A 12,848-nucleotide genomic window follows, 5' to 3' on the forward strand; every position below is an offset into this window, starting at 1 on the left:
TAATGATTGATGAGAAGCTATCTCGAAAGTAGTAAGCGTAACATCCAGGTTTTTTTTTAAGGAAAGAAAAAGTCAAAAAAGCTTAACTATGCAAATTTAAAGTAGAAGCTTAATTATAAGAATATCAACAGTTGCATCCAATAACAATAATTTTTGAATTTCTGAAATAATTTCAACAAATATTTCAAGTTAAAAATATCGTAAGTAATAAGTACTTTTACTTTTTTGATTCCATACAAACAATTCTATTCCTTTAAATATTGCTGTATTAGTTGCTAATAGCTAATTTGATTTTATCCAATTAACAATAACTTCTATCCAATTTTAATGTTTGAATTTAAAAGTTTCAGACTACAGCTAAGCAATACATTTTTCTTAAAGTAAAATTTTAAATTATCTTTAAGCATCTGAATTGTTCGAAAGTAAAAATAAATTATTTAAATCTATAAGATGGAAAGATAATGATAAATGAATTATTCTAACGAAAGTTAAATTTCAATTTCAGATGTTGAAACGACTATGTAGTGAATTCAAAAATTACGTTCTTTTATGAAATGCAATCGCTTTTCAAAATCAAACAATGGTACTTAAATAAAGCATCGGCGTTATTTTTTAAGAGAAATTTTTTGAACTTTCCAAATAAATGAGGAATGTTTTTGAAAAGATACAATTTTAAAATGTAAGAAAAATAAATCATCTATTGTCTTTTATAAGTTTCCTTTATATCATTTCGAGCAATATCAAAATTTTCTGATTGAATCTTCAATTTCGTTTAATCTCACGCAAGTAAATCTTTCTGCTTTTATACCAACGAAACTGTGAGCATTCACTTCAAAGAACGATATTATTTTCAGAAAATCTTTCCTTTGATACAAAAGACTAAAAAAAAAACATAAAATAATACATTTTAAAATTAGGAAAAGCGGCATGTAATTTCCAAAATATTTTATTTTGGTAAAAATTCTTACATTTTAAATATTTCTATCTATTTGAAAATTAAATTGCTTTTTTGATGAATTTGAAAGAAAGAAAATAAAACTATAACAGATAACCTTTGAACTGTTTTTTAGTTCAAAAGTAAGCACATTTACTTTTAGTTCAACACAATTTAATTTCTTAATTTTTTATAATTAATAAATTTAAGAAGGTATTCCCTGTTAACCACCTTTAGTGCATACTTTTATAAACCTGATCAAATATGGAAACAGCATTAAATCTAAGAAAACTTTAAATGCCATTGAAATCTATATAATTATTAATGATAGGGCTGGTATAAAAAAATTAAAATCTGCTATATTGTAGGTTAAAACTTAGAAGTCTTTCTGATTATAATTTTTTAATTCTTCTTAGTTAGCCAGAATTTTGTACAACTGCCTTCCTCAAAAATGATTTTACAGACATTTCCTTATTTTAATAGTTATCGATCCCCCAAAGAACATACATTTTTATCTTCAATTTTGGCAAATATTTTAGATCCATATTGTAAATTTATTATTATTATTTTTTTTATTAGAACCATATCTTGTTAATTGAAATTTTATTTAGTGGGATTTCTTACAAAAAAGCAGAGTTTATTATTAAATTATTGTTTATTGGTTTATTTATAAATGGAGCAAATATTTTTCATTTGTGTGGCATAAAAGTGCTCTTTTTCACGCAAACATTCTAAATGTTTGCATGTAATAAATTTATAAAGGATTTTCGAAAAGCATGGCAATTTTATTGATATATTTTGGTGTCTTCATTCAAGGATATACGCTTTCCCATGAAAATAACCGAGGTTAATTGATATATTTTGGTGTCTTAATTCAAAGATATTCGTTTTCCTATAAAAATAACTGAGGTTAATTGATATATTTTGGTGTCTTAATTCAAAGATATACGCTTTCCTATAAAAATAACCAAGGTTAATTGATATATTTTGGTGTCTTAATTCAAAGATATACTTTTTCCTATAAAAATAACCAAGGTTAATTGTTATATTTTGGTGTCGTAATTCAAAGATATACGTTTTCCTATAAAAATAACCGAGTTTAATGCTTAGTTTAATACAAGATTTAAAATTACTAAAAAAAAAGAGATAGCATGTGATGTTTCTTTAATAAACAACTAAAAAAAACTATTAACTAATAATAATTCACTAGAAACAGATAAGGGTAAAGAAGTTAGGTAAGTTGAATTAGTCTTATTTCAAATTTAAACCAATCATTTTTAAACTATTATTTTAATTAGTGTCAGTTTCTTATACTAAATATTTAGACTTATGAAATAAGTTTAACGTGTAAAAATGTACAGTAGTTTCAAACCAGATCTCCAACCCATTCATATACCATTTCCTTCCTCTTTAAACTCTAACTTATCTACATAAAATGGTTTCAAACGTTAGACAACGTAAGTCCTTACAAGTTTATCATAGCTGTGGCAACCATTAATTTTTTGGACTATCTTAAGATCAGTAGCTGTGCTTAAAACTGTTAATACTGTTTGGCGCTGAAACGAACTGGGAAAACTGAATTCTCATTTTCATAAAAAAATAATTTCCCCTTCATTAAAAAAATTACTGTCCGATTTGTTTTTGGGATTAATCTAAGTCATTTTAGTGTAATAACATGACTTAGAAAAAACTGCCATATTTGATACTGATGCTGTTAAAATATCATAATTTTCCCAATCTAAGTTAGATTACAATGATTTGGTCAAATAAATTTACCTTAAAGTATAGATAACCGAGATAATGGTTATTGGGATAAACATAAGTCATTTTAGTGTAATAACATGACTTAGAAAAAACTGCCATATTTGATACTGATGCTGTTGAAATATCATAATTTTCCCAATCTTAGTTAGATTACAATGATTTGGTCAAATAAATTTACCTTAAAGTACAGATAACCGAGATAATGGTTATTGGGATTAACATAAGTCATTTTAGTGTAATAACATGACTTAGAAAAAACTGCCATATTTGATACTGATGCTGTTGAAATATCGTAATTTTCCCAATCTAAGTTAGATTACAACGATTTGGTCAAATAAATTTACCTTAAAGTATAGATAACCGAGATAATGGTTATTGGGATTAACATAAGTCATTTTAGTGTAATAATATGACTTAGAAAAAACTGCCATATTTGATACTGATGCTGTTAAAATATCATAATTTTCCCAATCTAAGTTAGATTACAATGATTTGGTCAAATAAATTAACCCTAAAGTATAGATAACCGAGATAATGGTTATTGGGATTAACATATGTCCTTTTAGTGTAATAACATGACTTAGAAAAAACTGCCATATTTGATACTGATGCTGTTGAAATATCATAATTTTCCCAATCTAAGTTAGGTTACAATGATTTGGTCAAATAAATTTATCTTAAAGTATAGATAATCGATATATTGCAACTTCGTGTACAACACTGTTAATTAAGCTTTGTTGATCTAAATTGAATTTAAGAATCCTACAAAGTTAATCTCTTCCCCCTCCTGAACCTTTAGAGAGTGAACTCTAATTTGTTCGCCCAATCTTTCAATGTCGACGTTATCTCTCGTCTCGTCTACTCTAATATTTTCCTATTCGTGAGTGAGATGAGCTGAGTTCATAAAATTATTGCAGAACTCAGCATTGGTGATTGGTGATCTGCAGTGAGTAGGGGGAAGAGCTCTCTTGGACCACAGAAAATGTGCAAACTTGCGGCAATCTGAATCAGGTGTCAAATTGAACCATGTTTCCGTTAAGTTGAACCATATTATCAATAATTAAGTTTAAGAAGTACGAAATCGTGGTTCAGCATTACACCAGATAAAAGCTTGAAGCAAATTTGGACAATATCATGGGTTTAACAAGCTCGAAAATTTCGAACAATTTTGTGATTAAATGCTAACAACTAGATTGATTACTATTAAGAGATGCCTAGTTCGTTAATAAATTTTCTCTTTACTTTCTAATTCATCCCATAAGAAAAAAATCCGCATATTTTTATTTATTTATTTATTTATTGCTTGTTTGCTTGTTTACGTCACACAAGAGCTGCACAATGGGCTATTGGCGACTGTCTGGGAATCATCCCTGAGGATGATCCGAAGACATGCCATCACAATTTTGATCCACTGCAGAGGGGATGGCTCCCCCACTTCGGTAGCCCGACGACCTGCACAAAAAGTCGAGCACTTTACGGTAGAACAGTTCGAGGACCAATACCGCACACTCTCGGTCCCTACGCAGGCCAAGTGGTCACCTACCAGCACACTGACCGTAGTCAGTGATGTTTGACTTCGGGGATCTGCTGGGAACCATGTCTTAACTATCAGTCTACTGCGGGACTTATTTATTTAAAGTAAGGCATCTAATATTTTCGATTCGGGAGAGAGAGGAGTCGGGATCATAAAATTATCTCCATAAAGTCAGAACGTGATTTGGGGGATTGGTGACTGCAGCGAGTAGGGAGTAAAGGTCTCTTGAACTACTGAACAGGTGAAAATTTGATGCAATCTAAATAAAGGCGCCCAATTAAGCCATGTTTCCGTTATTTTGAATCATAATATCGAGATAATGAAGTTTAGGAAGTATGATAATGGGTTTCAACTTTGTTAAACCGAATTAAATCTTAAAGCAAAGTTGAACGACATTATAGATTCAACATGCTCCAAAATTCCGAACAATTTAGTTAGTAAATATTATCAACTCTTGGCTAGAATCAAGAATTGCATAGTTCGTTAAAAGCTATACTGTTTAAGAACACAAACTAGTTTTCTTAATTCATCCCTTAGAAAAAAAATTCATAATTATTTCTAATTAATAAAAAAATTGTAATTGTTGACCAGTTTAATTTGTAATTGTTGACAATTTTGCCTCGAGAACTTTGACTGATAAACTGGGGTAATATGACAATTCAACAACCTGCATGACCTAAGATTGAGTTAATTAAGTAACAATTAAAAAAATTAGATAGAGGAAATATGAGAGTTATTAGTTAAAACGATATTATTTTTGTTCCTTTGTCAGATAATGGCTTTGTCAGCTTCAAAAAGTTTGACATATTTTTTTAGAGTCTTTGACTTTATGGGGTAAAATGGTTAGAAAAATTCTAAAAAGAAATAGCAAAAATATAATTTTATAGCTAATGTGTTCTAGCTAAAATGTTCGCGAGATGCGTCATAAAAGAAAGCAATGTAAAGTGTTAACAGCAAAAAAAGGAAGAGATTTTTCGTAATTTCTCATAGTTACAAGCACGTACGCATTTCTTTTTAAAAAGAAAGGTTTTATGACCATTCGACTATCATCAAAGTGAAGTTTATGCTAAATAATAATTGAAATCAAACCTTAAGTTGAAATAAGACTTTTGAATTTAGACATTTTTGCATTAAATAATCTAAAATCCAAAAAATTTCAATCTATAACCGCCAGTGGGAGTGGTAATCGGGGATTTGATTCTGTCTGTTATCTAAGTTTATTCTAATATAAAACTCTTAATGGTTTCTTATATTTTAGTGATAACAAATTTTTTCTGAGGAGCACAATTTTAAAAGCAGTTTTCATATATTTACGGGCATTTTTTGTTGCTAGGAAATAAAATTTTGCAGCGAGTTCTATTTAAACTTAAAAATGAAGTGAAAACTAATTCTCCAATTATAGTAAAAGATATAACTACTTGATCTCCTGATTAGATCTTTAATCTACTCTTCAACTCTAATTAGAAGGAAAATCTTTAATTTAAAAATCATATATCATGGCGGTTAGGATTGAATTTGCCTTTTAATTAATAGGGAATCTTTTAAACGGTACATATTATAAAAAGAACAATTTTCCTAATTTCAAAACTTTGCATTTCGCGCCTTGTCGCCAAGAAAGAAGCGCAAAATACCAACCATCCCGATTCCAGTCTTCAATGCGGAGCTGTTGTTTGGTAACCTCCTTCTTCAGTCCCGCATCTTCTCTTTGCTCTCGGAGAAGGAGAGAGAGAGAATTTGGCGAGAGTGCGCGCACACTTTTTTTTATACAATAACAACACTTAGTAGTGTTAGTAATAATTTCCCCCTCGAAGATATGCGGAGGCGATTGTGCATCTAATGTGAGAGTTGTGAGAGCAAAAAGAGGTGAAGACCCTCTAAAGCGGTAAGTAAATCTCCATTAGCATCCTTTTCATTCTTCGTGCTCTTGAGCTTCCTTTTTTCATCAACTTCGGGGACGGGGGTGTGAACCACTGCGGCGGGTATACAGGTAGCTTCGGACGGGGTGTTTTCTACTGCAGTCAGTCCTGGTAGTGGTGTGGTGTGCTTTCGGGGGCCAAACCCCCGAAGTTTTCTAACTTGGGAGAAAATGCTACTTTGATTGCAGTTTTTTAAGTAAATTAACATTTGTAGCAAAAAATGGATAGCTTAAAAATAATTTTACTAAAAGGAATCTGCATAAAATTGGCCAATTAAATGGAATTTAGTATATTAATATGAATAAAATATGAAAGTTTTTCAAATTTAAGAATGTAATGAATATTTCTAACCTCAATTGATTTCCACTACTTGTATGACTTTTATGAAGAATATTAGAAAAGTGAAATTTCAAAGCAATAAGTTTCTTTAATGTAGGTAATAAGATGAATTATTCAATATTAAAGTCCGTCCTGGTAGTGGTGTGGTGTGCTTTCTGGAGCTGAACCCCTGAAGTTTTCAAACTTGGAAGAAAATGCTATTCTTGTTACTTTGATTACTGTTTTCAAGTAACATTTGTAGCAAAAAAAGAGGTATTTTAAAAATGAATTTTTTAAGAAGATTCTACATAAAATTGGAATTTTATTTATAAATATGAATAAAGTATATGAGTTTATAAATAACTAAAGTCAATTTTTTTTTTACTTCAGAATGTAATGAACTCAATTTATTTCTACTACTTGTATAATTGTTAAGATGAACATTAGAAAAAGAAATTTAAAAATAATAAGTTTCTTTAATGTTGGCTATAAGTTGATTTATTCAATATTAAAGCTATATTATTCAAAATCTACCAGGAAATTTAATTAAAAAATTAAGTTATGTTAAACATAAAAATGTCCTTTAAGTATAAATTTATATTTTTTAAATATCTCCAACATGTAGTCCTTTTTTAAAATTTTGTCTCATTAAAATTTCTTGCGGTACATTTCTTGCAAATTTCAGTAGCTTTGGGGGCTTTCTCCAAACTCTTTAGAATAAAATACATAGATCTCTTACCAGACATTGTGCTTTATTTATTTGTTGCTAAAATAATGCGTTATTAATTTGTTTAATGTTCACAACTATATAGAAATCACCATAAAAGTTGTCACATTTTAAGTCTAATTAAACTTTACATTTATTTTTTCCAAAGGAAATTCTTTTTTGAAAAATTTAAATTTTTTGACCATCAATAAATTTAGGCTTTTCTGATAGTTGATAGTTCTGATAGTTCTGATTATTTCGTTACCGTAGACAAAAGTAGTTGGAAAACGTTTTTAAACTCGATTATTTGCAAGCTGATGACGAGATCTGACATGATATTTTTCATTAAAAAACAAACATGTTTCCTTACATATGTAAATTTATACTTACATAATTATTTTCTATATAATTTTAAAGAAAAGTGTACCTAAAAAGTAACAATTAGCAAAAAGATTTAAGAAAAACGCCACAATATTTGCATTGAAATTTCAACTGTGTAATTAGGTTTTTAGTATTAAGAAAAATATTCAATCGATTAAGAAAATTTCTGTCGATTAAATCAAGTTTTAATTTTTTTAAAACTCAAATATAGTAGATACTTTAATAAAGCTGCATTTATTTTTGGTTATAAACGTTATTTATTTTAAAACAATAATTCTCACCTGAATTAAATTATTCCATATGTTTTGCAGCGATTTTTATACACAAGTAATAAATTGCTTAAATATTTAACTCAAATATTACTGTGGACATCAGAAAAATAACTTAAAATTTAAAGAATTTAAAATCCGTTTACTTTATACAGCCAATGAAACATGGTGTATTAGGCTGGTAGCTCATTTTTTCAAACCTTATATGAATTGATAAATTTTATATTTGAATAAAAATGAAGTTTTATTCATAGTAACATAGTAAAAACAGTACATATTCTGTATTAAAATATTTTGATATGCTCCTACACTGTAGAAAAATTCAGGATCAAACTATAGTAAAAAGTGCTGATATTCAAGGTGCCGGTACTCGGTATTTTTCCCGTAAAATCTGATATACCGTCATTTTTGCAATATTAATTACCATAAAAACTGACTAGATGTAATTAAATGAATATTACCGTCAACATTAATGTATAATATTTTACGCTAAAAATGGATTTTATGATAAAATTATTTTTTATGGATGATGCTTCCGAAATGCCGGTACTTTACACCGTTATATGATCCGGTACTTTTTACAGTGTTATTTACGAAATTGGAGCATTTTTTAAATTATATTGCTTTTAACTCCCTGCATTATTTTTATTTTTTCTTTTACTTCGTAAATTAAATATCATTAAAACTAAAATATAGCTCTAAATTATGTAACTTGCGTAAATTAATAAGCAAAATTGGAAAAAAAGCAACATATAGTTCAGCTTGTTTCTTTACGTAGACGGTTTACTTTTAAATTCTCACTTCCGCCTAACTTAAAACTCAATATCTTTTAGCTGATTAATGCAAACTAGAAAAAAGGACTTTATTAATTTTTGACTTTATACATTCGTATTATGTTTTATATGATCTATATTATGCTTCTGAATGCATAAATTCAGTTGAAATCCACCATCATGATTTATTTTACAGATAGGTGTTAATGCCGTTGCCCATCGTTGTTTAGTAAACGAAACGATTCCTTTTTTTATCATTATGTATTAAGATAATGTCTTAATTTCAATAAAGATATTATCTCCAGTATTATAACTGTATAAAATAGTATATGCAAACAGTATCAAAATTATACTAAAAATTTTGTTGAATAATTCTGCTAATAAGTTTTAAAAATTAGTTATTCTCGAATAATGACGCTGGAACTACTAAATAAGTATTATTTCATTTTAATTAGCAAGCCCTAAGTTTGAATCTGTTAGTTGTTAGTTAGTAGGCATTTTGGTAATTTGCACGCCTGCAATTATGACTTGAAATATTAAAAGTGGAAAACATGTGTCTTGAAACTAATTGACATCCATGATTCATGAGAGTTAGAGATTCATAAGAGTTAGAGATTCATGAGAGAATGATTCATGAGAGTTAGAGATTCATGGGCTCATGAGAGAATCTGTTAGTTGTTAGTTGGTAGGCATTTTGGTAATTTGCATACCTACAGTTATGACTTGAAATATCAAAAGTGGAAAACACGTGTCTTGTAAACTAATTGACATCCATGATTCATGAGAGTTAGAGATTCACGAGAGATTGATGAGAGTTAGAGATTCATGGATTGAAGAGAGAATCTGTTAGTTGTTAGTTGGTAGGCACTTTGGTAATTAGCACACCTACAGTTATGACTTGAAATATCAAAAGTGGAAAACACGTGTCTTGTAAACTAATTGACATCCATGATTCATGAGAGTTAGAGATTCACGAGAGATTGATGAGAGTTAGAGATTCATGAATTGAAGAGAGAATCTGTTAGTTGTTAGTTGGTAGGCATTTTGGTAATTTGCACACCTACAGTTATGACTTGAAATATCAAAAGTGGAAAACAAACTGTCTTCAAACTGAAAGTGTCTTACAAACTGAATGACATCCATGATCTATGAGAAGGCATGTAACACAGATGCAGATTAGCTTCAATATCACAACGCAATATAAACACAACGCAAATGGGCCGTAACTGCTTCGTTTTGAAAATTTGTTTGCACAATAACAGACCTCATAAGTAAGGTGGTTTATAAAATAAGGAAAAGGGTTTAATCAGTTCCATTACGCAACTAGCCTTGTTTCGTGCATTTATGAATAAAGGAAAACTTAGTCGTACACTTTAGAACCGATTTTTGTTTCTATACTAATCAAGGTGTTGGCTTTATTGAGGAAAATACTTACTTTTGTACTTAAAGCTTGGTTAATAGTTAACTTAGCTACACCACAAAACGCAAATTTAACTAGTTGTCTATTATCACTTTTATTTAACTGAGAAAATTTCCTTGTCTTCAGAGTTGGATTGAAATTACAAGGTTACAGGTGAAAACATTATTATTTCAAAACCACTTACGTAGATCGACTTTTCATTAATTGCAATACAATAAAATAAGGTTTGTCAAAGATTTCTTCCGTCAAAACCTATTATATTTGTCAAAACACCATTTGTATTATTACTAACAGATTAATGTATTATGGCCAAAATACCATTATGTATATACCATCAGCGTTTGGCCTACAAGTACATAACTCGTCTTCAAATTGCGTTGACACTCGAAGTTAAAAACTGACTAAACCGTTGAGAAATGTGCTTTAAAAATAAATTCTTTTTTGTTGAAGGCGAGAACTGAGAAAATAAAATTCTAAGTGAAATTCCAAATAGTAAGTTATATAATAGGTTTTGCAAGAAGATTTGCTGCTTTAAACTTGATTTATTATCCTTAAGTTTTAGTATTCCAAAGAAACATTTAAAATTCCATTACAGTTTTTAAGAACCTTAATTATTTCCTTCAAAATGCTCGGAAACTTCAGAATTCATTTTTCTTTTAACTCTAAAGCGAAAAGCGCAAATTGTCCATTCACTTTTTACGCTTGCAACTGAAATATTTACCCCGAAATTAAATTTCCCCTCAACTTTTGAAACTGAAATGTAAACTGTTTCATTTTCACATTTATTTAAACTTTACTTTGAGCTAATATCTGAACATCTCACGCAGCTATGGAAATTAGATTTTTGTACAATTTCCTTAAATTACTTTTAAGCAAATCCTTTTAATTTTCCTTTAATTAATCGTTTTACTTTTTTTAATGTAGTACATATTCGTTATTTATAATTTATAAGCGTATACTTGGAATCCTTCCGCGTTAGTTGAGGAGCATATAATTAAAGGAAGATAATGAAGATATGTACTATTTTTAAATAAAAGTAAACTTAATATGGAGATAATTAATTCTAAAATGTAAGGAGCATGAGTAGAATCATTGTCGAAGTTTAATTAACGAATATAATTGGATGAAGGAAACGATGAATTATGTATTTTGAAGTCAGATATTTTGAAATTTTCTTCTGGTTATCTGCTTCTTATACTTCTGTAATTAAAGATTTAATCAGAAAACTGTAAGTTGATTTAAGTAGTTCTGATCGACTGTAACACATAATAATTCATTAAAAAAACTAAAATACGATAAAAGTGTTGCGTAGTGCACACTTTTAGTGATTTACATAATATTATATGAAATACCGCATTTATACTCCATGATTTAAAAACTCAATTAAAGAAAAGCAGAAGGAGACAGAAATACATGTCTTTCACTACTTTTTGCTTTGAGAACTAGATGATTTAATCTCACCCTAAGTTTTGGAATTAAATATTAACTTCATCTATATTACAAACTGAGATATCTGTTGTATAGCAGATCATTCCTACTTAAATATTTGCTTGGGCGTAATTAGTTCTGTACTTCGACTTTAGCACGTTATGGCTTCAAATGGTGGTTATTTTAAAAATAGTGTTCTGTATTGTTTTTGTTTTTTTTCAGTTTACAGTGCATCTGTTGATAAGCTTTGTAACTGATTTTGAAACATAGAAAAAATAAATTTTCTGATTTCCAAACAGAAAACTGAAAACCGTATAATTTTATATCCACTACTGATTTTGCAAAATCTCGGATATACCAGTAAAGAAATTTATTTTTGAATAAAAAAATACTAAGTATCAACATATGAGTGATATAGAAAATCATTAAACCATAATATTGGGATGTAATTGATTAAACTATCACCAACACATGAAATGGAATGCAGCAACAAAAAAGATACCAAGCATAAATAAAAACCCGCGTTCTTCGTATGAAATTTATGGTAACTTAGCTTCCAGCATATGCGCATTTAACTAATATGTCTTGTGCCCGGATAGCCTGGTCGGTAGGGCGCTGGGCCCATGTCCGAGAGTTCGTGGGCTCGAACCCCGCCGGACGAAGAGTGCCGAAGAAGTAAAGTGACTGATGCACGCTAAATCTGTCGAATCGCAAAAGTCCTCCATGTTCCCATAACAAATATATACCTCTGGGGGTACTGGATTGGAGATTGATCTTCTCTGATTCAGGTCAAAATTACGATCTGTAGGTGAATGAATAGATGTATGAATGGATCCCTATAAACGGGTGCGACATATGGTGCGGCAGAAGTCGAATTCTTCGCCATAGATGGCGCCACTGGTAAACAAGAATAATCGCACCCCCTCTGCCTAAACAGGTATAGGTCAACAACTAATAAGTCTTATTTCTTATATTTGTTATATTATTTTCACTTCCCGCTCTACAAATGCGCAACAAACATAAATTAATTACATTTTATGTATTATTGCTTCGTATTATTGAGTAACAAACGTGGGCTTGTAATCCACCACTGCCCCGGATAATTATGGTTATATTTACTTGCAGAGAGAGAATAGAATATCTTTTCAGTGGTATAATAAGTATAGTATGCAGTTTATGATTAAAAGAAAAAATAAAATGAATAAATAATTAAAAATTGATTGCGTAACAAATATGGACTTCCAATTCACCACTGCCCCGCATAATAATGGCTATATTTATTTGCAAAGAGAGAATGGAATATTTTTTTAATTTAATAAATATAGTATGCAGTTTATGATTAAAATACAAAAAAAAAGTTAATAAATCATTAAAAATTAATAAGTTACCACCATAAATCAGAATG

At 29.4% G+C, this 12,848-nt stretch overlaps 1 protein-coding gene across 1 annotated transcript in view; it reads left to right on the top strand.

Moving 5' to 3' along the window:
* Positions 1–5,926: 5,926 nt before the first annotated feature.
* LOC107447200 (voltage-gated potassium channel subunit beta-1-like) overlaps positions 5,927–12,848 on the top strand; it is a 72,681-nt gene continuing 65,759 nt past the window's right edge. The window contains exon 1 of the mRNA XM_043049107.2: positions 5,927–6,114. The gene's annotated coding sequence lies outside the window, so the exon portion shown is untranslated. The remainder of the gene's footprint in view (positions 6,115–12,848) is intronic.

Source organism: Parasteatoda tepidariorum, chromosome 7 (assembly GCF_043381705.1).
Source record: "Parasteatoda tepidariorum isolate YZ-2023 chromosome 7, CAS_Ptep_4.0, whole genome shotgun sequence".
Lineage (NCBI taxonomy): Eukaryota > Metazoa > Arthropoda > Arachnida > Araneae > Theridiidae > Parasteatoda > Parasteatoda tepidariorum.